This window comes from Sturnus vulgaris, chromosome 1 (genome assembly GCF_052056855.1).
Source record: "Sturnus vulgaris isolate bStuVul1 chromosome 1, bStuVul1.hap1, whole genome shotgun sequence".
Classification (NCBI taxonomy): Eukaryota; Metazoa; Chordata; class Aves; order Passeriformes; family Sturnidae; genus Sturnus; species Sturnus vulgaris.
Window position 1 is genome coordinate 50,934,135 of NC_142243.1, and position 22,593 is coordinate 50,956,727.

At 43.4% G+C, this 22,593-nt stretch overlaps 1 protein-coding gene across 9 annotated transcripts in view; it reads right to left on the reverse strand.

Annotated features, from left to right (window-relative positions):
* Positions 1-10,338, reverse strand: part of STARD3NL (STARD3 N-terminal like) — a 30,699-nt gene extending 20,361 nt beyond the window's left edge. For 2 of the 9 annotated variants that reach the window (XM_088167290.1, XM_088167281.1), the window contains exon 1: positions 10,235-10,329. The gene's annotated coding sequence lies outside the window, so the exon portion shown is untranslated. Of the gene's footprint in view, positions 1-9,411; positions 10,106-10,234 lie in introns of those variants that run through there. The other 7 variants (XM_088167228.1, XM_088167245.1, XM_088167255.1 and 4 more) reach the window with 7 other exon arrangements.
* Positions 10,339-22,593: the final 12,255 nt, after the last annotated feature.

Genomic DNA, 22,593 nt, shown 5'->3' on the forward strand with positions numbered 1-22,593 from the left:
TCGGGTGTTAACCATACAGGTGGCTTTGGCCAAGTTCATTTCCCAATTTCTGAAGGTTCCACCACCAAGTGCTTTCAAAGTAGTCTTAAGGAGTCCATTACACCGTTCAACTTTACCGGCAGCTGGTGCATGGTAAGGGATGTGATATATCCATTCAATACCATGTTCTTTGGCCCAGGTGTTGATAAGGCTGTTCTTGAAATGGGTTCCATTGTCTGATTCAATTCTCTCAGGGGTACCATGCCTCCAAAGGACTTGATTTCTAGGCCCAAGATGGTGTTCCGGGCAGTGGCATGAGGCACAGCGTAGGTCTCTAACCATCCTGTAGTTGCTTCCACCATGGTCAGTACGTAGAGTTTGCCCTGGCGGGTTTGGGGAAGGGTGATGTAGTCAATTTGCCAGGCTTCCCCATACCTGTACTTTGACCATCGTCCACCGTACCACAGAGGCTTCACCCGCTTGGCCTGTTTGATTGCGGCACAGGTCTCGCAGTCGTGGATGAACTGTGAGATGCTGTCCATGGTAAGGTCCACCCCTCGGTCATGGGCCCATCGGTACGTTGCATCTCTCCCCTGATGACCAGAGGCATCATGGGCCCAACGAGCTAGGAATGATTCTCCGTTGTGCTGCCAGTCTAGATCCACCTGTGATACTTTCACTTTGGCAGCTCGGTCCACCTGCTCGTTGTTGTGATGTTCTTCATTAGCCCGGCTTTTGGGTACATGTGCATCCACATGTCGAACCGTTATGGTCAATTTCTCTACTCGGGCAGCAATGTCCTGCCAAATCTCAGCTGCCCAGATGGGTTTCCCTCTGCGCTGCCAGTTGGCCTTTTTCCAGCGATCCAGCCATCCCCACAGAGCATTAGCTACCATCCATGAGTCAGTGTAGAGATAGAGCCTTGGCCACTTCTCTCGTTCAGCAATATCCAAAGCCGAACTGGACGGCTTTTAGCTCTGCGACCTGACTTGATCCACCTTGTTCCTCGATAGCTTGTGCAACTTGTCGTGTGGGGCTCCATACTGCAGCTTTCCATTCCCGGTTAGTGCCTACAATTTGGCAGGAACCATTAGTGAAGAGGGCATATCGTCTTTCAGTCTCCGGTAGCTCATTAGATGGTGGGGCTTCCTCAGCACGTGCCACTTGCTCCTCTTCTTCTTCAGAAGACAATCCAAAAGTCTCACCTTCAGGCCAGTTTGTAATTATTTCCAGAATCCCAGGGCGATTTGGATTCCCAATACGGGCGTGCTGAGTAATGAGGGCAATCCACTTGCTCCATGTGGTGTCAGTGGCGTGATGTGTGGAAGGCACCTTTCCCTTGAACATCCAGCCCAGCACTGGTAGTCGGGGTGCCAGGAGGAGTTGTGTTTCTGTGCCAGTCACCTCTGAGGCAGCTTGAACTCCTTCATAGGCGGCCAAGATCTCCTTCTCTGTGGGAGTTGGCTTCAGATCCTTTGTAGCTTCTGCTCCAGAATCCCAGTGGTCGACCCCGAGTCTCACCAGGCACCTTCTGCCACAGGCTCCAGGACAGACCATGGTTCCCGGCTGCAGAGTAGAGCACATTCTTCACATCTGGTCCCGTCCTGACTGGGCCAAGGGCTACTGCATGAGCAATCTCCTGCTTGATCTGGGCGAAGGCTTGCTGCTGCTCAGGGCCCCAGTGGAAATCGTTCCTCTTGCGGGTAACCAGGTAGAGAGGGCTCACAATCTGACTGTACTCAGGAATGTGCATTCTCCAAAAGCCTATGGCACCTAGGAAAGCTTGTGTTTCCTTCTTGTTGGTAGGTGGAGACATAGCGGTGATCTTATCAATTACCTCTGTTGGGATCTGACGACGTCCATCTTGCCACTTGACTCCTAGAAACTGAATTTCCTGAGCCAGTCCCTTAACTTTACTTTGCTTAATGGCAAAACCAGCTTTCAGCAGAATCTGGATAATCTCTCCTTTCTCGAAGACTTCCCCTGCTGTGCTGCCCCATACAATGATGTCATCGATATACTGTAGATGTTCGGGGGCCTCACCCTTTTCCAGTGCAGCCTGGATCAGTCCATGACAGATGGTGGGACTGTGCTTCCACCCCTGGGGCAGACGATTCCAGGTGTACTGCACGCCCCTCCAGGTGAAAGCAAACTGAGGCCTGCATTCTGCTGCCAGAGGAAGGAGAAAAATGCATTGGCAATATTGATAGTGGCGTACCACTCTGCTGCCTTGGACTCCAGCTCGTACTGGAGTTCCAGCATGTCTGGCACAGCAGCGCTCAGCGGTGGAGTCACCTCATTCAATGCACGAATAGTCTACGGTCAATCTCCATTCTCCTTCTGATTTACACACAGGCCAGATGGGGCTGTTGAAGGGTGAGTGGGTTTTGCTGACCACCCCTTGGCTCTCCAGCTCACGGATCATTTCATGGATGGGAATCACTGAGTCTCTGTCAGTACGGTATTGCCGACGGTGTACTGTTGTTCTGGCGATTGGTACCTGTTGCTCTTCAACTCTCAGTAGTCCCACAGCAGAGGGGTCATCTGCAAGACCAGGCAAGGTGTTCAGTTTTCTAATGTCGTCTGTCTCTACAGCAGCTATCCTGAAAGCCCACCGATATCCTTTTGGGTCTCTGAAGCATCCATTTCTAAGATAGTCTATGCCAAGGATGCATGGGGCCTCTGGGCCAGTCACCATGGGGTGTTTCTGCCACCTGTTCCCAGTTAAACTCACTTCGGCCTCCACTACAGTCAGCTGCTGGGATCCTCCTGTTACCCCAGAAATAGAGATGGATTCTTCTCCTACATACTTTGATGGCATCAGAGTACACTGGGTGCCGGTGTCAACCAAAGCCTTATGTTTTTGTGGGTCAGATGTGCCAGACCAGTGGATCCACACAATCCAATAGATCCGATTATCCCTCTCCTCTACCTGGCTAGAGGCAGGGCTCCTCTATTCCTGATCTTGGTACACGTTGCTCTCTCCCTGTAAATAGGTTCTTGAGGTTCCTTCAAGAGGATCAGTCATATCATCATTCTGATACTGTCTGGAGTTCTGTACACGAGAGACTGGAGCAGCATTGACTCTAGATGAACTTCTTGGGGTAGGTGTCCTTCTTTTCAGCTCACGTACCCGGGCTGCTAAGGAGGAGGTGGGTTTTCCATCCCACTTCCTCATGTCTTCTCCATGCTCCTGAAGGAAAAAACAGAGGTTACCTCGTGGAGTGTGTCCTCTCTCCCTGCCTCAGGAACGCTGGCTCCTAATGGCAGAAACTCTTGTTGGTTCTGGAGAGATCTGGTAGTTGTTTTCCTTAAGTTCTTTTTTTAGTTTCTGATGGCCCTCTTCAATCAAGCTTTGGACTTGCTCCACCAGCCATGTTTCCACGGATGAGACATGGGTACGAAATGGGGCTGTGACAGTGTCCTCATAAATTCTTAGTTTATTGGCCAAGACGCCTACCATGTCCTCACCTTCCCTCCACTGCAGCGTTGCCAGGTAACGGGAATACATCTCTGGTCCGAGCCGTGCAAATCTCAACCACATTTGTGACATGCACCAGACACAGTCTGGGCTCTTAGGAAATCTCTCATCTTCTGAGAAAATTATCTCCAGCACGGCCAATTCCCTCAGGCATCGGATACCTTGTTCTATTGTGCTCCATTTTCCTTGGTGCACCTGGAGATCTTATTTACAAAGGTATCTGTCCTTCACACTTGTCAGCAGTCACCGCCAGAGGCTGAGAGTTTCTTGGGTTCTCCCAATCCCCTGGTCAATGACCACATCCCGGGACAGAGATCGAGAGATCCATCCAGAATGGTGTCATTGGCTGCAGCGTCTCAGATGCGGAGCAGCCAGGTCAAGATGGACTCATTTGTCTGGCGGGTGAATTCCCTCTGCAGGTCACGCAGCTCACCCAGGGATAGAGAGCGAGTGATGATTTCTGGCTCTGTCTCTTCCGCTGGGTGTGAAGGTCCTGCCACGTCCTCGTCAGTCACTATGCAAACTGATTTGCTCTTTGATTTCTTCTTCTGAACAGGGGCAACTGCTACTGGTCTAGGCTGTTCTGGCTCAGTGATGGTTTGTGTGGAGATGCTGATGGCGCTTTTGGCTTTTTCCTCTTCTGTGTCAGTCTGCATAGACACGGACACTGTTGCTTTGCTTTTGGCTTTTTCCTCCTCTGTGGCAGTCTGCATAGACACGGACACTGTTGTTTTGCTTTTGGCTTTTTCCTCCTCTGTGGCAGTCTGCATAGACACGGACACTGTTGCTTTTTGTTTGGTTCTTCTCCTCTTTGTGACATTCTGTGCAGACGTGGACGAAGTTGATTTGTTTCTTTTTTCCTCTTCCTCAAGAATACGCTGCAGTACACCATGTAGTGTTTTGTTTCTAAGCATGTTGTAGGCTGTGCAGAGGAGACAAAGCAGAACTAACAACAATATTATGCTGTCCTTAGCATCCAGCGGGAACTCAACATTTCCAAAAACTACTGTATCAGACCGGAAAGATTGGAAAAAATCATCCTTTACCCCTCCCCCAAGGGCTGGGTGTGATTGTTAAAACCCCGGATGTAGCAACCTAGACTAGGACAAGCAAACAAAGTCGAGTATATATTCTGGATTATGTTCATTGCCTCAGAGGTTATCATGCAGTAGACATAATAGGCCAATAAAGCAATTTTTATACCATATCCTGGTCTACACAGGAGCATTACAGCTGGCAGATAGTTCCCCATGTGTGGAAAAATATAGAGAGCAAGATATAAAACCCATGTAAGCATGTTGAGAATCATGGTGAATACAAAATTGTAATACTGGCTTTTCTCAGTACCCTTCGTGCCCCACGTTGGGCGCCAATAAATGTGTTGGTTTGAAAGTAAAACCAGTGCGAGACTCCAAGTCAGTAATACAATTTAATAGGAGAAAAGAGAAAAAATAAAATACATGCAATAACATAAAAGAAACAACCACCGACACAGTGAGAAATACAACCTGACACCCTGTCAGTCAGGGTGTTGGTAGCAGTCCGTATAAATGGTGGCTGCAGTCCTCCTGGATGACAGATGTGGTTCAGTTGAAGCAGTGCTTCTGTAGGAGGTGCAGTTTTCCTCCAAAGATCCAGCGATGATGTGGAAAAGGTCCGACTTTCCTCTGGGATCCAGTGGAAAGGTCTGCCTTTGTGTCCCAAACCCCAGTTTTTTTATCTAGGTAGGAAAGGCTTGGCTCCTGCCCCTGGTTGGGGCATCTCCCAATGGGATCATGTAATCTTATCAGCCACACAATAGGACTTAATGGCCCATTAACAGAACATATCTTCTGGAGGAAGGATGAGTTGTGAAAAGATAACGATGATCATCCCCCGATCTTATCAGATGGCACATCAGCAGAGGATATCTCCCACAGAGATAAGAATCACCACCCCTCCTATATTTTAACAGATGGTGATAGAATACACATTTTTGCATTGTACCCCAGGACAGCTGTAAACACATCATTGCCTCAGAAACATTTTAATGTTTCAATGCCTTTAAAAACACCCTTCCAAAGCACTGTTCTGTTCAAAACAAATGTTCCTTAGTGAACATGAAGGGATATTTTAAAAATCCCAAAACACCAACAAAAAACCCCAAACCTGGGCCAGACACTTTAATCAAAGTAAGACTGAAAAATTCAAACTGATGCACACCCACAAAACCACCCGAACAAAAGCAGAAGATACTGAAGAGTGCTTTGGCAATACTCCAGCTTTTCAATTAGGCAACACAACAGGTATTACAAGTTAATATATTTAAAGACTCGGAAGGTTTCCCACTGGAGGGGCAGGGCAATATTTAGCAGCATACAGTAGAGAGCTCCTTACAAAGAGTTTGGCTTTAGCTGAGTGTTCAGAACTAGAGTAGCTCTGCTTTACCCTGAAGTAGCAGCTCATATTATAGGTAACTTGTGCCTGTAAAAACAAAGCCAAAACAACAAACCACCAGTTTCCTTGAGAAAAATGTTTCCCCAATTTCTATGCTTCAATGGTGACCTAGCAAAAGTAAAAGGGCAAGTGAACACATTTGTACTGAATAAAATTTTTCTCAGACCATTGAAAGAAGGTGAAAAAGAGAAAGAAAATTTTAAAAAGGAAATACATTTTTTTAGGTTAGTAGAGCATCCGAGGAAACAGCAGCGTCACCTTTCTCTATCCCAAGACACTCATGGATTCAGAAACCCAAATCAAAGTGCTCCAACCTTGGACTAGTTTTCCCTGCAGCAGAAGAATCCCTGTTACTGAGCCATGTCCTGCAAAACACTATTGTCCTTTTCCAAGCACTTCATTTCTTATTCTATAAGAGCTGAGAAAAATGGCAGAGCAAACAGCTTCTAAATCTGCCATCAGCATTGTCCTTCCTTCCTTTCATCTCCATTGTCTCTTCCCCTCTGGACTCCTTCTTAACAGCATATCCCAGACTTTTACTTTTAAAATGAGCTCAAACCAGAATGAATGGACCACATGAGGATCAAATCTGTGCCCTAGCATTATTAGAACTATGCTCTAAACAACTGAGCTAATATGCAATTACATTCTATTCTAAGAAAATACTATAAACTAACAAAAAGGATGCACCATAACATGTTCCAAAGGTCTGCCACAGATCTCAGCTGCACTAAACATAATTTAGCATTGCAAAATATAAAACTGAATTCTGTGCACGTTATCACTGTTAGGTCCTTAGAATACATTAAAAGAAAGTATGCCAGTTAGGGAACTGACAACATATCATCCCATTTACAACCTATACATTCCAACTGATACTGCTCACTTCATAGAATCAGAGAATGCTATGGATTGGAACGGACCTTGAAGATCATCCAGTCCCAACTCTTATTTAATGAATTTTCAAACCAAAACTAAAGTTTCCTCAAAAATAACATAACCCTTTCTTTTGGTTTAAATGTTCTGGACTAATCTTGCCAAAGACCTGAAACTACATCAGGATTTTAATGTTTAAAACACTCATATTCCCACAGTTATATTAACACATGTATACAGCATTTTTGTATGTTTTATGTATACATGCACATTCCAGTCACAAGCAATACCTATATGCAATAAAAAACATAAAGAAAAAGCATTGCTAATGATTTCTTGCAAAAGGGAGGAAGAGGTGGGCATAAAGGGAAAGCGATACAAAACTAAGAAAAAGACAGTTTAAAAACCTCCAAAGAATCCGGTAAAAACTCTTCATATCTGTTTCCTTCTCTCTGAAGCTGACTTTGTAGCCCACCCAACATCAGTTCACAGAAATGAAGATTTCACGGCATACTTTCTCCATTAAACTCTAAATAAATAAGGGCTTAACATCTATTCAGTCTCTCAGAGTTAACTGTGGGCCAAATAAACTATTTAGATATCAAAAGCATACCTATTTTATCACATCTGCATTTCTCTAAGTACAAAACCCAATTTTTTAAAGACATCAAACACCTCACCGATTGCCTCAAACATCAAGCATGATACTGGTTTGTAACACTGACTACTCCTACATGTTTGTTTCGTTTTTTCCCAATCAACAACAAAAATATGCCCCAAGGCTCCTAGACAGGTACTAGTTTGCCAAGAAAAACTATTCTTTTGCCAGCACAGAATTGTGGAACTCTTCCTGAAATAGCTCAGGCATTTTATGTATTAGTAAGAAACACTCAGGATTCTGTCACTCCCTCAAAAACTATTCCACAAAACAGTACAAAAGTTTATTCCAGGCAAACAACTCCTGAAAATTCCTCAGTGCTCTTAAAGAAAACAGCATTTCAAGAAACTGACATCCATTTCAAAACGGGATAAAGTTTTGTAAGAATTTTTCACTCTTAACTCCTCTTTTACAGCTCTTGAAGGTGCTTAAAAACAGAAGGAAGTTTCAGGTTTTACATTTTAGTTCTATTTTTCTTCTTAAAGGACATCGTAAGGAAACAAATACCTAGTCCAAGCAGCAAGTTCTAGCAAAGACCTACATCTGAACCTTCAGAAGGAAATATTTCTTGTAATACACCTCCACATAATTTATCTAATTTTTCTGTCAGTGCAAGATAGAAATTAACTCCTGATGTCTGAAGTGAAGCTATTTTAGGGCTTCAGTTGATAACTGAGTAGCTGAACTTAATATGAAAAGCGTAACATCATTAGAAGATACTCAGTTGGTTCTAGGACTACTCTTTTTAATTTCTCATTTTTAATTCTGCTCCTAGCTGAATTTAAGACAGCAAGGCAGGGAGGTAATGTACAAATGGTCTTTTAACACAGTTGCTAACAATTCCAAATTAAGAATAGATACTTAGCACATACAGTTAAATTAGAGAATGTTTAACAAGCAACAAATCTGTGATCCTTCAAAATGACTCATCCGAGTTGCTGGATGCTGCTGCCTAACCATGAGAAATCACAGTCCCTGCTATCACAAGTGTGATTTACCATTACCATGTCATCAATACCTTCTGCAAAATCACTGGCAATATTGTGTATGCTGACAATTCACTGAGTGAAATCCACTAGTTGTGCTTACTAGAAATTACATTTGGCCTGGTAAAACATTTTAACAAAGATGTTTTAATAACTGTATGTTTAGCTAGGATGCTCTGACAAAGTTCAAAATGTCAAAGTCTAAATACATTCTTTCTCATGAATGAAGGCCTAGAACAATTGTGCTAAACTCACTTTGAAAATATCATGGCTAAACAGTTGAGAATTTATGAAAATTAGACCACATTGCATCAAGACAACCACACGCAAGCCCAAATGCACCAAAAAGAATGCCTAATCCACCTGAACTGAGTTTAGTATTTCACAAATTCCAGCGTTGTTAAAAGATTATGTATTTCTTTCTCAACATACCAAGTCTATAGAAAGCAACATTCATCCTGAAAAAGTCTAACACGTGAATAACAAAAAAAAAACAACTTAAAATTATGGATTTGTGCCACAGAAAGAGGATCATTGGTGCATTTTGTGCAAAGTAACTCGCCCTGAACACCATGAACAAACAAACAAAAGCCAAACCACTCTGTATCTGGCCTACTTAAAACTGCAAAGCTGATGAAAAACATCTGCTAAAAAGAGTAGCACCACTACAGACTTACAAATAGAAATGAGCCTTCTCATAACGTTGGATTCAATAACAATGCCCCAAAACACTGTGATTTCCAGCACAAAATGACAACTTTCATAGCAATTAATATTCAACACAATGTATAATATCTACAAGATATAATATCTACATATTATGTAAACAAAGATGTCAAACGTGCACAGTAAAAAATATTGACAATGTTGTGCAAAAATACAGCGATGGTCTTATGCCTTCAAGCACATTAACACGATTTAAAAACAACCAAACAAGTCTAGTATTTGTGGTGAATATTTTCCAGGTTAAAGTCGACCACTGTGTCTACTTATACCTGACTACGGCGAATTGGGAACTGCTGAGTGTTAGCACTCCATCAATGAGTAACTTGAACTGCTTCTGGAGACCAAATGTTGCGGGTTTAACCAGCTCCCTCTGCAGACGTAACAGCGTCACCGTCAACACGGAATTAAAACGCTGCACTTCAGCAATTTAAATTCGGATGCTGACCGCAGGTAGTGCCTCTCCGAAGCTCCCTAATCTCAGCCCGACGCTAAAATTAACCCTCAGCACATTTTCCCGCGATGGAACCCAGGTGTTCGCAGGGCCTGGCTCGCTCACACCGTTACCAGCAGGACAAACAGGTCGCCGTATCTGCGTGAGGATGGATTTGCTGAGCGAGGAGAGAGGAAAAGCAAACCTCCTCCGGGCCCGCCAGCCGAAGGAGCAGCGCCGGGCATGCGGGACAGGCGGCCGTGCCCACTGAGCATCCCCCGAGCGCCGCAGGCACCCCCTTGCCGAAGAGGGATCCACTTCCCAGAAACGGACCCCTGCTCCGCTCCGCCCGCCTCCCGGCACGTGATCGCCTTCCTCCTCCTTCCTCCTCTTCGTCTCCCTGCTCCCCTTCGCCCCAGCAGGACAGCGGGCTGCGTACCGAGGGGGACAAACCTGCGCCCTTCCTAGAGAAGGCGGTGGCATCGGCAGAGGAGGAAGTCGGGAAAGGGAAGGGAGGGAAGGGAAAGGAAGGGAGGGCCGGGTCGGGCCGCACTGCCGGCACCGCCGCCCCTCTGCTAGCAACACGCCCCGCATCTCTCTCGGCCTATTCCCCCCCGCGTTCCCCTCACCCCCCGCTCCGGGAGAGGGGGCAGCGAGCTCACCCCGGTGCGCCGCTCCGGTCCTGCAGAGGCGGCCCTGCCTCACCGGGCAGCGCCGCAGGCCGCGGGAACGGGCGGGGCGGGGTCCGGCGGCAGGGGGCGGGTCCGGCTCGGCCTCCCTGTCCGTCATGGAGCGCGGGATGCGGCGGGATCGGCCGACACCGCCACCGCCACCCTACCCGCCCGTAGTGCGGGGTCTCGGGGGACAGGCGGCACTAGGGGCAGAGTCCCAGTGGAGGCAGCGGGGGCGGCCCATAGGTAAGGCTCTTATCTTTGAACATCAACACCCCCCCAAGTTGTAGTGGAGCCATCGAAACTGGTTAGCTGTCGCTCGCTCGGATTGCACTTGTGTCTTGTCGTAGCACAGTCCTTATCTTTGCAGGGATTAGCACCAGAAAAATACAGAATCAGAGAATTATGAGTTGGAAAGGACCCTCAAGGATCATTGAGTCCAACTCCCGGCCCTGCACCAAGAGTCACACCACGTGCCCGAGAGCATTGTCAAATGCTTCTTGAACTCTATCAGGATTGGTGCTGTGACCGCTTCCCTGGAGAGCCTGCTCCAGAACCCAAACCCTACACTCTGGATAAAGAACCTTTTTCTTATATCTGACCTAAACCTCCTCTAACACAACTTCAGGTCATTCTCTTGCGTCTTGCCGCTGGTCACCACAGAGACAGGATCTAGGCATGACTGCTGTCATTGTGAAAATACAACAGAAAATCAATCAATCAGCCACTGAAGGAAACCATTCATTCCTTTGGGTCTTCAACCTTAATGAAGCCCAGAGTTTGTCAAATGCTTACATATGATGTAAGGTTTGTCTGCAGTTCAGTGCTACAGACTATATCCACCTATTTTGACAAGAAACGGGTGTTGCAGGGAAACAGTGGAAGAAAGGTGAAAACAACTAGGTCCAGGAAATACCAAGATAAGGACCACTTGCTCCACCGTGCTTTGCTCACTCCACTAGAGCCCGTGGATATCTGTGCGGAGTAACTCCAGCAAGGTGGTGCTGGGAGTTAGAACCTGGAGTTAGAACACTGCTGGAAACAAATACTCTAAGAATTTATTATTTAAAAAGACATTATGGTAAATGATAGCTGAGGTGAATTGCTTAATCTTTGTTTCACAAACCCAGAAATCACAATACAATGTCCTCTTCAGTATTACCCCTCATTAATGGGAAGGAAGAGGAATTTCTGTAGGTGTGAGGAATACCTTGTAAGATACATTTTTTTCTTAATCTAACTTTGCAAATACAATCACTTTAAGTACTTCTATGCTTTTTACTCATTTTTTTAATTTTTATTATCTATGTTTAGTTTGTTTTGTTGTGCTTTTTGCAGTTATTGTGCTAAAGATCACCTCAGGCTTTCAGCGAGGTAACTGTTTTTATGAATTACTGTTATTTTTCATGCAAATGTAAAGAGAAAGACTTATATCTCAATTGGCAGTATGTATTTGAATTACCTGTCACCGAATAGGTTTGATACAGGCTGTTTAACACATTGCAAACCAAAGGCAGCAATCCTCTGTCACAGCATGTTTTGAAATAAATATATCTTGGAATAAAATGTGGTTGAAATTTAGAATGGATTAGCAGCATAATTTGTGATAACACGTGGACAGCCACTGTTATTCAGGCCTCATCTGTAGTTCTGAAATCATATGAAAAGATGAGTGTTATGTCTTGAAAATATAGCAAATAAATAGAGGCTAGATTTCAGGTAACTAAAGCCTGTGCAGGTTGTGTGTAACCATTAATATAATGAGGAAAGCAGAACCCTCAGTATTCCTTCATATTCCTGACTGAATGATTTGTTGGAACCCAATTTTAAAAATATGATACATTTGATAGTTATAACTAGCTGAGGCTCATATCTCAGTAAAATGTGCCTATCAAATCAAATAGCCAGATCTGCTCACAGAACCAGCCAACTTGCTGGTTAGTGGGAAAATGGAGATCTGAATGCAAGAAAAGGCAATTAGATTGTAGCTTTTCCATTTTGTAATTATGCTACAATAGACGCAGGATTAGAAGAAGAACAAAAAAAACCCCAAATCTAATTTCCTTAAAACCTAAGTGTTATAGAGATTTTTGGCATCTCCATTAGATAAGTGTATTGGCACCAATCAATTATGATACCTGGTAGCTCTAGCCAAGTACCTGAGAAAAGGGACCATGGAAAAAGAAATCCTTTGGCAAATACATGCTTGCAGAGTAAGCTCCCCATCCATCATGTGGCAGTCTGGAGCAGCAGCCATATTAAGGGCTGTGGTATGTCACCCTTTGTTGTTTTTTTTGCCAAGTGATTGCTATGTGGTCATTTTTACATCCTCTTAGGTTGGTTTCAGTGGGGGTTTCAGCCAGTTCTATAGTCCATGTTGTGATAGTGTTGTTACAGTTCATATGCCACAATTTAGGGGCTGTCCACTCTGGCTACTAATTTTTAAATAATAATTAAGCTGCCAGCTTTTTCTGTTCTAACTATTACTAATGTTCAGATTATTACCTCCAGGTTTCACTACAATACATCTGTGACATATACAACATAGCCATAGAGTTCAACTAAAGTTTTACTCACAGCATAACAATTACGTCAAGCAACTACTTTGCTACTTTCAAATAATATAAAATTTTCAGCATCAGAAGTAAAGTACCACTGAAATAAATAGAAAAAACACCTTTTAAAAATAATTTGTATCTGCTAGTACAACTTGACTCTCTCCTCAATCTTCTTGTCCTCTTAACAGCCCTTCTAGAATACTGATGAGACCTGGGAGAGTTTAAGCTATTGATAGGTGGAATGTTAGGGAAAGGAGCTATTGGCTTTAAGGGAAAGGCATGATGAAACTATGGAAGGGAGATCCTGGATCAAATCTGGCAGAGATGAAAAATATCTGTCTTCAGATAAAGAACTGATATTTTAAGACCTGTCAGATTAATGTTTTAGTCTCTGCCTCCTGGATGGCCTATCACCTCTCCTCTGCTAGCTTTTTCAAAATACTATATTACAGAATCTCAGTGAGGAGAAAAAAAGTGTGTGTTCTGCTTTTCCTGTTCTACAGGGTATATAGAGGGAATCCTGATGGGTAAAGAACTGTTTCAGTTCCTACTAAAATGGCATCACATCTTGCATTAATCAAGGAAATTCAAGTAGCATATGCTGAATAGGCTTTATTAAGCTATACTCAACCCAGTTAGTAATTAAATAAAGTAATTAAATGTCTTGGTTTAGCTTTGTTTCCCAGCCAATGCACCAAATTATGTCTTGGTTTTGATTTGCCAATTTAAATAAACTCATTTTTCTGTTGTGAGACAGAACCAGGAGCAAAAGAGCAAGACAGGCCTAGAACTTAAGAGAGTATAAAAAAAATTATTAACTACACAAACAAAGGGGGGGGAGCAAATTCAGAATAAGATTTTTTTCAGACCACTCCTTCCTTCTCTCTCCCAACCTTCATAAAAACAAAACAAGCATACAACAAATACTTCGGTCAGTTCCCAATTTAGTCTTTTTCAGTTCATTTCCAGAGAGAGAAGCCTCCTCTTGTTGAGGCTGTAGGGATTTTTCCACAAGAAGGAAGAAAACAGTCCTCTCGTGGTTTCATTTTTCACGATTTGCATACACCTGGGAACCTGCAATCATGACACTCCTCCCAACTCCACAGCCTTCCCAAAGCTGTAGATGTGGGCCATGTCTGTCTCATGGGGTATTACTTTTAAGAATAAAATGTCCCACAGCCAAGGTTCTCTTCATTTTTTTTCTCTCTGTTTATGCTTCATCTTCAGAAAACTGAAATCCACTTCTTTCCTCGGGGCAAAAGATTCTCAACACAGGTGCTTTTTGGTCAAATCATCCATCAAATGGAACGTCTCTATCCCCCCATGCCTTTTTCCATGGTTTATAGGAATATTCAGTACATCAGTTCATCCCTACAATCTTACAAAAAGATTTTCAGCCATCTTGACAGCATCTCCTCATTCTCCTTCCATCTAAAAAGTTAGCTTTTGCATCACTGACTTCAGAAATCTTCTTATTCCCTTTCATATTCAAAGGAAGGCCGGAGGTTTTGCAAATCTTATCTGTGCACTAAAGAGGTAAAGTTTAACACAACTGCAAGAGTTGGGCCAGGCTCAGGCCACACTGGGGGGTGGGGCGGCTGAGGTGTCAATCAGCCTTTTTGGGGCTGGGCTGTAGCCCCACACTGCTCATGGCCACCCCTGCTTCCAAACAGGGCCCGGCTGCCTCCCCCAGGCCGCGTGGGGGCTGGGCAGGCCCTTCCAATAGCAGTGGGAACCGGGCCCCCCACCCCAGAGTCGCAGGCCCGTGGAGGAGGAAGCCGTGAAGGTCTTATCAAGGAGCCTCTCCTCCTCCCGGCCATCGGATCTCCTCGTTTGCAAACGGGGCCCAAGCAGCCTCCCGAGCCTCCCCCCGCCTGGGGGGGGAAACTTGGGTTGATGTTACCTGCTCAACCACTGGAAAAACAAAGAGTCTCAGTTCTGGATTACCTCCTTCAAAATGTGTGTTCATGGAGCGAACTAACTTTCTCCCATTGGCTGTTGAAGTTGTCCCACCCCCCACAGAGGAAGCTTCCTTAGAGAACTTCCCTCTGAGTTTCTTCTTCCTAAGTCAACCCATCACATTAAAGCACAATATGCTAAGGCTATTGTGTAGTAGCTAGGGAGGGTCTATGGAGGTCTGGTCCGTTGCCCCAACCCAGAATGCCACAACCTTCCCAGAGAGAGGGTCTAGCAAGGGACAGCCTTCTAAGGGGGTCTTCTGGCAGGTCTCCTAGCCACTGGATAAACCTCAGCAAGCTGCAGCCTGTGGCCACAAGTGATCAGCTCTAAGTGATATCAGGTCTCAGTGATTCCAGCTCTGCTTGCGAGGCTATCCTAGGCTGACTCAGGGACAGAGAGACAGAAGTGTTGTATGGCAATTTCCACAGAGGTTCCTTTATAATCCAGCAGCTCTGTGAAGGGGGCCAGGGAGGACACCTCTCTGCTGAACTAGGCAGAGGCCGGGGTTTATATGGGGGAAAGCAAGGGTGGTACCAAGGGGGGAAAGATTAATGGGTTACAAAATATTAACATGGGTACGAAGGCACGGTGGGATAACTGAAGCCTGGGTATAGCTCATGATAAGGGAGAATGTGCCCACCTAAGGGGCATCTCTCCAGGAGGGTTGAGATAAACTAATCACAGCCCATTCAAGGGACATCCCTCCAGGGCAGGGCCGTGGGCAGAGCTGTGGCAGGCCCATTGGCCTCCACAACTGAGAATTTTGAGAGTCAAAATATATAATTGTGTATCACACAGAGTATTATTGCTAGGTGCCCTAATTTCAGATCATATTAGTGAGCTAAACAACAACTTAATTTTGGGAGCTGATAATCTTCTGCTTTTGGATAGGGAATTGAGAGATTTGGGGATTTACAGTCAGTAACCACTCAGGACATGGTTTCAGACAGATTAAATTATGTAGAAGTTGGCTTTGAAAGTCCTGAAGAAATGTGCACAGGTAATCTTACGTTTGTAATACTGTCCAAAGAGAGGACATTTAGCAGTATAGACTTGAAAAAAATGAGCTGAGCATGGACTAATGGACTATCTTTTCCAGACTGTGCAGAGGTATTTCCCTCATTGTCAGTGGATCTGAACACAGTGAAAGACAGACAAAGTTAGGTCATGTAAGGAAGGACTCTGCAGTTTCTTCAATACTGATGTTGTGGTTATGCTCCAGCTGGCAACTATGTACCATGCAACTGCTTCTTCACTAGCCCCTTCAAACCCGTGGGATGGGAAGGAGAACTGGAAAAATGTAAAACCCATGGGCTGAGACAAGGACAGGTTAATAACAGGAACAAGGAAAAGGAAAACTAAAAAACTAGAGAAAAAACTGATGCTCAATTCAATTGCTCACCACCTGCTGACCAATCCCCAGCCCATCATCAAACAGTAATTGGCAGCTCTCAGCTAACTCCCCTGAGTTTAAATATTGACCATGATGTTCTATAATATGGAACATCCCTTTGGCCAGTTCAGGTCATCTGTCCTGGCCATGCTCCCTCCTTAGCTTCTTGTGCACCTGAGATACTGAAAAATCCTTTACTCAGGCTAAGCACTGCTTGGCAATAACCAAAACATCAGTATGTTGTCAACATTATTATCATACTGAATCCAAACCACAGCTACTAAGAAAAAAATTAACTCTATCCCAGCCAAAACAACACAACTGCTTTCCTAGCAGAGGCATGTCTTTCTGTCCTGATGCTGAAGTTTGAATGTGAGCAATTGAGTTTCATGTGCAGGTAATGGAGTGCCTGCTCCACCTTCTAAAGGAATGGAGCAGGTTGTGCCTAGGTTTCAGACAACATTCCATTTAAATTGTTACCTTGGACTATGTTCACATGTGCCTATTACAGGGCATTAAGAAAAGACTGCCTGTGATCTTCTGGAGCAAGAAAAATGGAAAGAGAAGCACAGTAACAGTACTCATAATTTACATTCTAAAGCCTTCCTCATTTGGTTTTCCTCTGCTTATATTTAAGTTAGTATTTTTTGCTCTTTAGCTCTGCTCCCTCTGTAAAAATGTGTGTCAATAATAGGTTCTTTTGCAGAATAAGTAGCTAGCAACCAGTACCAGTTAATATTTCAGCGTTGTTTTAAATGTGCTTATGTTCAGGTTTATATTCTTTCTTTCTGGAGAAAGACCATCAGGGTTCACTTTGAAGATGAGTACTTTTTTGAGGCTGAAGGAAATTTCCTATTCAAAAACGCTATTGGTATTTGACAGATAATAAGTAAAATCTTATAAAGCCGCATGATGTAAATTACTTTCTAAAGACTTCTCAGCCTCCTACTGTGGCAGGAGTAGGGCAAGAGGGATGCCAAATGGAGGCACATGTGCCTGAGAGCTTATTAATGCTGTTCTTTGGAAGGAGGATGTGTCAGTCTGCAATACTTGTGGAAGAGAGTTTAGGAAGGAGCAAGAAGGCTTTCTTGTCATTTGGCTTTTCCAGTGGATGGGTTGTGATATAGAGCTTCCTAAACTGTGTTAGTGCTGAAATGCAGGTGGTTATTTCAGTGTGATCCCTTACCTGGGCAGTGAGAAAGTCTAAAGGTAGAGTCCATGTGTCTCACTTGAGGCAGGTCACAGGTCTCTGGTGTTCACGCTTTAGGACATCAGCTAATTGTTCTCACAGCAGCTACTGCTCTAAGGTGAAGTGTGGGCACTGCAACACTTATCTCTAGCATGACTCATTACATCAAGTAGCTGGATGTAAGGTGAGCCACTTTTTGATACAAGTGTCTCAAGTATTTCTTCCTGTCCTTCCATGCTGCCATAAACAGTTGAAATGAGTATGTTGGTTCCTGCAACAGAATATAAACAGACATTCCAGTAGTTACATGTAGTGCCTAAAGGTAGACACTAAGATGTGCAAAGACATTACACCCCCAAATCCCCTTTGAAATCAAAGGAACTGGCTAAATACACGTCAGGATGCGATGGAGATCCATATTCCTGTGCATGAGTGGTTCTCAAACCTCAAGCTGCAAACCCACAGCCAAAGAAATCCCTGGCTAGCTGAGCTAATACCTCAGCTTCTCTAGTTTGTGGGCTCTTAATGTCTATTTCTCCTTCATGAAGAGTTAAGTAGGTTGCACTGCAGGTGATCAGATTGCTTCCCAAATAGATAATATGGATAGGGTGTGATTAACTATTTCAACCATAGGACAGGAAGAAAAAAAATCACTTGACTAAGAAATTACAAGGCAAGTATACAGTTAGGATTTTCACTTAACTGCCCCACTCCAGTGTTAAAGCTGTTGTAATTCTTTCTTCCATGACATGGTTCAGTTTAAGTGAATGAACTCCCCAGTGCAAGGAATTTCAGCTCACCCTGCAGCAAGAAAATGATGAACTGAAATCAGCAGCCAAGCTCCAAACATTTATCAGGTATCGAAATAAAACATTATTTTTTAAAGTTTTTTTTTTTCCCAGGATAATGTGATGATGTGCAAGCAGTGATTGCTGTTTAATATTCACTGCAGCAGCTGAACCGCGCTATTCAGCATATTTCATAACAACCATAGTAACCATATTAACAGGATGACGTGTGGCTTTTGAAGGCATTATTTTTGTTCCATGAAATTAGCCAACTTCCTCCTACGTGTGTTTTGTCAAATGATAAAAGTCTTCAAATTTTAACATGCACATGAATCATTATTTTATGATCCTATGCTCTAAAGAGAACTTCTCCTTCCTTGGAAAAGAAACAGTCCAAAAATCCTGCTGTCTCTGATGGTAATGGGAACTTTATTAGACTGTAACTCACAGCAGTTCACTAGACAGCTCAGTGACAGAAATGTTCTTCTCTGAGCTCTTGCCTGTCATCAACACAAGACAAATTCTATCTTAAAGATAAGAGCTTATTCACTTGGAAAGAAGAAAGAAATGCTTGTACTTTACTTTTAAACAAAAGACCATTTTGAATTTCTGTTGGCTTTTGGAAAGGGCTTTGAGTACACAGAATGCTTCTGGGCTGTTTATGAGCCAATTTCTTACTTTTTGGCCAATCACACTCACATTTATCTCTCTTTTCCACCTCTACTGTCTTATCTTTCTAATTAATATTATTATTTTTGATTAATTTCCCCTCATCACTTCCTCTCTGTTCCATCTACAGATTACCTGCTTGACATATGAAAAAATTACTTTTTCATATTGTGCTTCTTTGTTGTTTCATAACAAGTTCCTCTGTCTGAGGAAAAGTGCTTTCACTCACAGTTACAGATTGTGAGTTTAATGAGACCAAAAATTAAGCAATTTCAAACATTTAATGGAATTTTTTATGGTTTATTTTTGCTAGAAACTAGTAATAAATCCTTTACCTGTAGGTAAAACTACCTGTTTTTCCTGAAAAACCTCTCTTTGCAATCCTTGTATACATCAATAATTGTCCCATTTTAGCTATATTTTTGTCTATAAATTTCTCAGTTTGAGAGACAGGTATTTGCTAAGGAAAGGCAAGAACCCCTTCCCTGAGATGGAGAGTGCAACCCCCTCCCTTCCAATTATTATAGTTTGAAATCAGAGGCTTTCAGGCAGAAGATATGGGAGGTAGGAATAACAGTTCTTTACTAATATATCTAACAAGGCAAACCGCAGAAACAAAGCAGCTATAAAAATTGACAACAAAACAGAACAGTATAGCTCAGTTCCAGTCCCTTTTGGCCACAGGCTCCCTCTCCCTGCGCTCAGTTATCGGTGCTGTGGGGGCAGGGCAGGTCCCGCGCAGTCGAAGAGGGCTGGAGTGATGGCGGCAGCGGCCCAGGGGTGAGGGGGATGGAGGAGCGACTCCCCCCTCACGGTGTCGGTCGTGGTGTTCGGCAGAGTGCCCGGAGGTAGTAGGATGAAGTGGGAAGGCAGCAGTGCAATGTCTGACATCAGGGAATGTGGCTCCTGGCCTTGGGATGGCAGGGAGGACGCTAGGTAGGAGTCCTGGCTGTCTTCCTCCGACTCCAGAGCGAGCGAGTGAGAGAGCGAGAGCCCAGGCCCCTGTCCCACCTCCTTTTCCGATGTTCCCCCTGTCCTCACCCTCCTGTGAGAGAAACTGTTACCCTAGCTATCTGAGCTAAGGTGTAGCCACATATACTTAGCATAACAATGGGAAAAACTTCACAGAAAGAAACGGGAACAATTCAACCCCCAACAATAAACTACTATATATGCTTTATTTTATCTATTTTATGTATTTCTGTGTTTAACTGTTCATGGTTTCCACTGAAACAAATTTCTTCATATGTGGAAATATATCTACTAATGTTAACCTTAGGAATATGTTTATATGCTTATAGGACCAAATAAACATCTTGTAGTTTTATGACGCTTTAAAAGGGAGACTTTTTTTTTTGTCATTCATGTGACAGGATCTATTGAAACTAAAATGTTTAAGTGAAAAATGAAAAGTAAAAATTAGGAAAAGAAAACGACCCTACCACCCTTGACTAGAGATTTTAAGTGTGACACTTTATTACATTTTATTCTGCTAGAAGAGAAAATATGTCTAGATTCTTGTACAGAACTGCACTGTAAGCAAGACAACATTTGCATCAAATTACTTACTTTTAATGCTCATTCTGCAAAGCCTGGGACAGCAGACTAACAAAGTATCATTGTAACCTTCAATAAGCAGATTTGCAGTTATGGTATTATCAGTACAACTATCATCACCTCAGTAGTGAGTCAATACCTCAGATTTTAGATTGATGTGGTTAATAATGCAGTACTAACAAAAACCCAACTGTTTCATGGATACATCTTATATCTGCAAAGTTCTCAGCCTCTAGTTATGTCCAAAAACATTTTCTGAACTTAAACATACTGAAGGAAGGAAGGAAATAAGGTGTAAAGCAGTGTCAGGTATAGAAAGACTGAAAATGCTGACACGTGGCTTCACCAAAAGTATGACTTTGAAGGGTGTGTTGGCAACAGGTATTTGAAACTATTTAAAGTGGTACTGAAGTATCTGCTGTCCTTTTCATCTTAAATTGCTTTAGAATGAGTAGCCCTCATTCCTCCTCTAGCCCTTGTTTCCTCTCCCCTCTTCCTCCTCTTTGTTTTGTTTTAAAGGCAACCTAATACATCGCCACTACTATAAAATACATTGCTCCTGTCAAAATGACAAATGTTTTTCTGAAAAAAACATGGGTGGGGAATTCTGAGTGAGTAGATGAAAAAAATACTAAATCATGCAAATAAAAAATGAGACAAAGAGAACTAGGCAAGTGGCAAGAAAACTGAAAATTTGAAATGACTAAGCCATATTCTTTATTTTTAGGTTTCTTCCATGCTTAGCACATGGTCACATAGATTTGTATCAGATATTAAAACATCTACAGGCCTTTCTGCCAAAACAATATGTGCAAAACCATCAGAATAAACTTCAGAATCCATCTTTTAATTTTCTGTAGTCAAATTTTTGGAAGGTTCTGTATTCTGTTCTTTTAAATCACTCCTACCTGAAAGATATCATGTACCCTTCCACCTCCTTTATTGTTCCTACAGTGGCATTTTCTTGTGCAATTCCCATGCAGTTTAGGTTTGTTTTCTAAAATAATATACATTGACTTCATTGATATATCAGATGCATCAGTTGGATGTTTTTATGTGAGCCACTCCAAAATGAGATACTCTTTTTGAAGCTGCCATTCAGGACTTGGCACAGCACCTGTTTCTTCAGATTGTAAAGACCCTCCTAGTTTGAGTGGGATATAAAGAACATAAGCTATTTTTGGCTGGGATAGAGTTAATTTTCGACTTAGTAACTGGTACAGCGCTGCGGTTTGGATTCAGAATGAGAGCAATGTTGACGGCACACTGATGTTTTAGGTGCAGCAGGGCTTACACTGAGCCAAGGACTTTTCAGCTCTGCCAGGGAGCAGCTGCACGAGGAGCTGGGAGGGAGCCTGGCGAGGACTTCTGACTCGAACTGGCCGAAGGAGTATTTCACAGCATATAACGTCTTGCCTGGGAGCCGCTGCCGGTGGGGTGCAGCTAAGGCTACACGGCGCTCCGCCTCTCTCGGAAGAGGCTCGGGAAGCGCTGGCGGGTCGGGCAGCCAGCCCCCTCTCCTGGGCAGCCCGGTGTGCTGCACCTCCTGCTTCCGCCAGCGCATCCCAGGAGGCAGAGATAGATTTCGGCCATCGACGGTGTCGGCGCTGCCCCGAAACATCCTCGCTGTATGCGGAGACACGCAGCATTGTACCGGTTACTAAGATGAAAATTAACTCTATCCCTGCAAAAAACAGGTTATGTGCTTTATAAGCACATATAAAGCAAGCAAAAAGTATTCTGGAAAGGATGAAACTCAGAAACTCATTTATGCAGAAGTTGGATGCTGGAGGTGAGATGATGATGCATAAGAACAGCACGTGCAGAAAAATGCCTTCAGATGTGTGAAATATCTTGTCAGCGTTTGTTTGGTTGTCATCCCAGATGAAACACTGCACTATTCTTCTTGTTATTAGAGTTCAGTCTAGCAATCGTGAAACACTGAGCTATAAAGAGAAGGCAAAAGAAATCTATGAAAAATTGAAAAATATTGTCTGACCCACAAGGGCTGTATTTGAGCAAAAACCTCTTGTAGAGGCTTTAAAAAAAGAACAGGAAATATTATTTCCATTTTTTTGTCCAGGTGTGTTTCCAGGAAATAACACACTGCAAAGGAAACTCCTAGTGCTATGCAGCCATCTTTTTGTTGGAGGAGGCATTTTCATAATTGGTGTCACAGTAGACTGCAATTTTCAGAAAACAGTGCTGTATGGAATAGGTCAAATTCACATTCATTA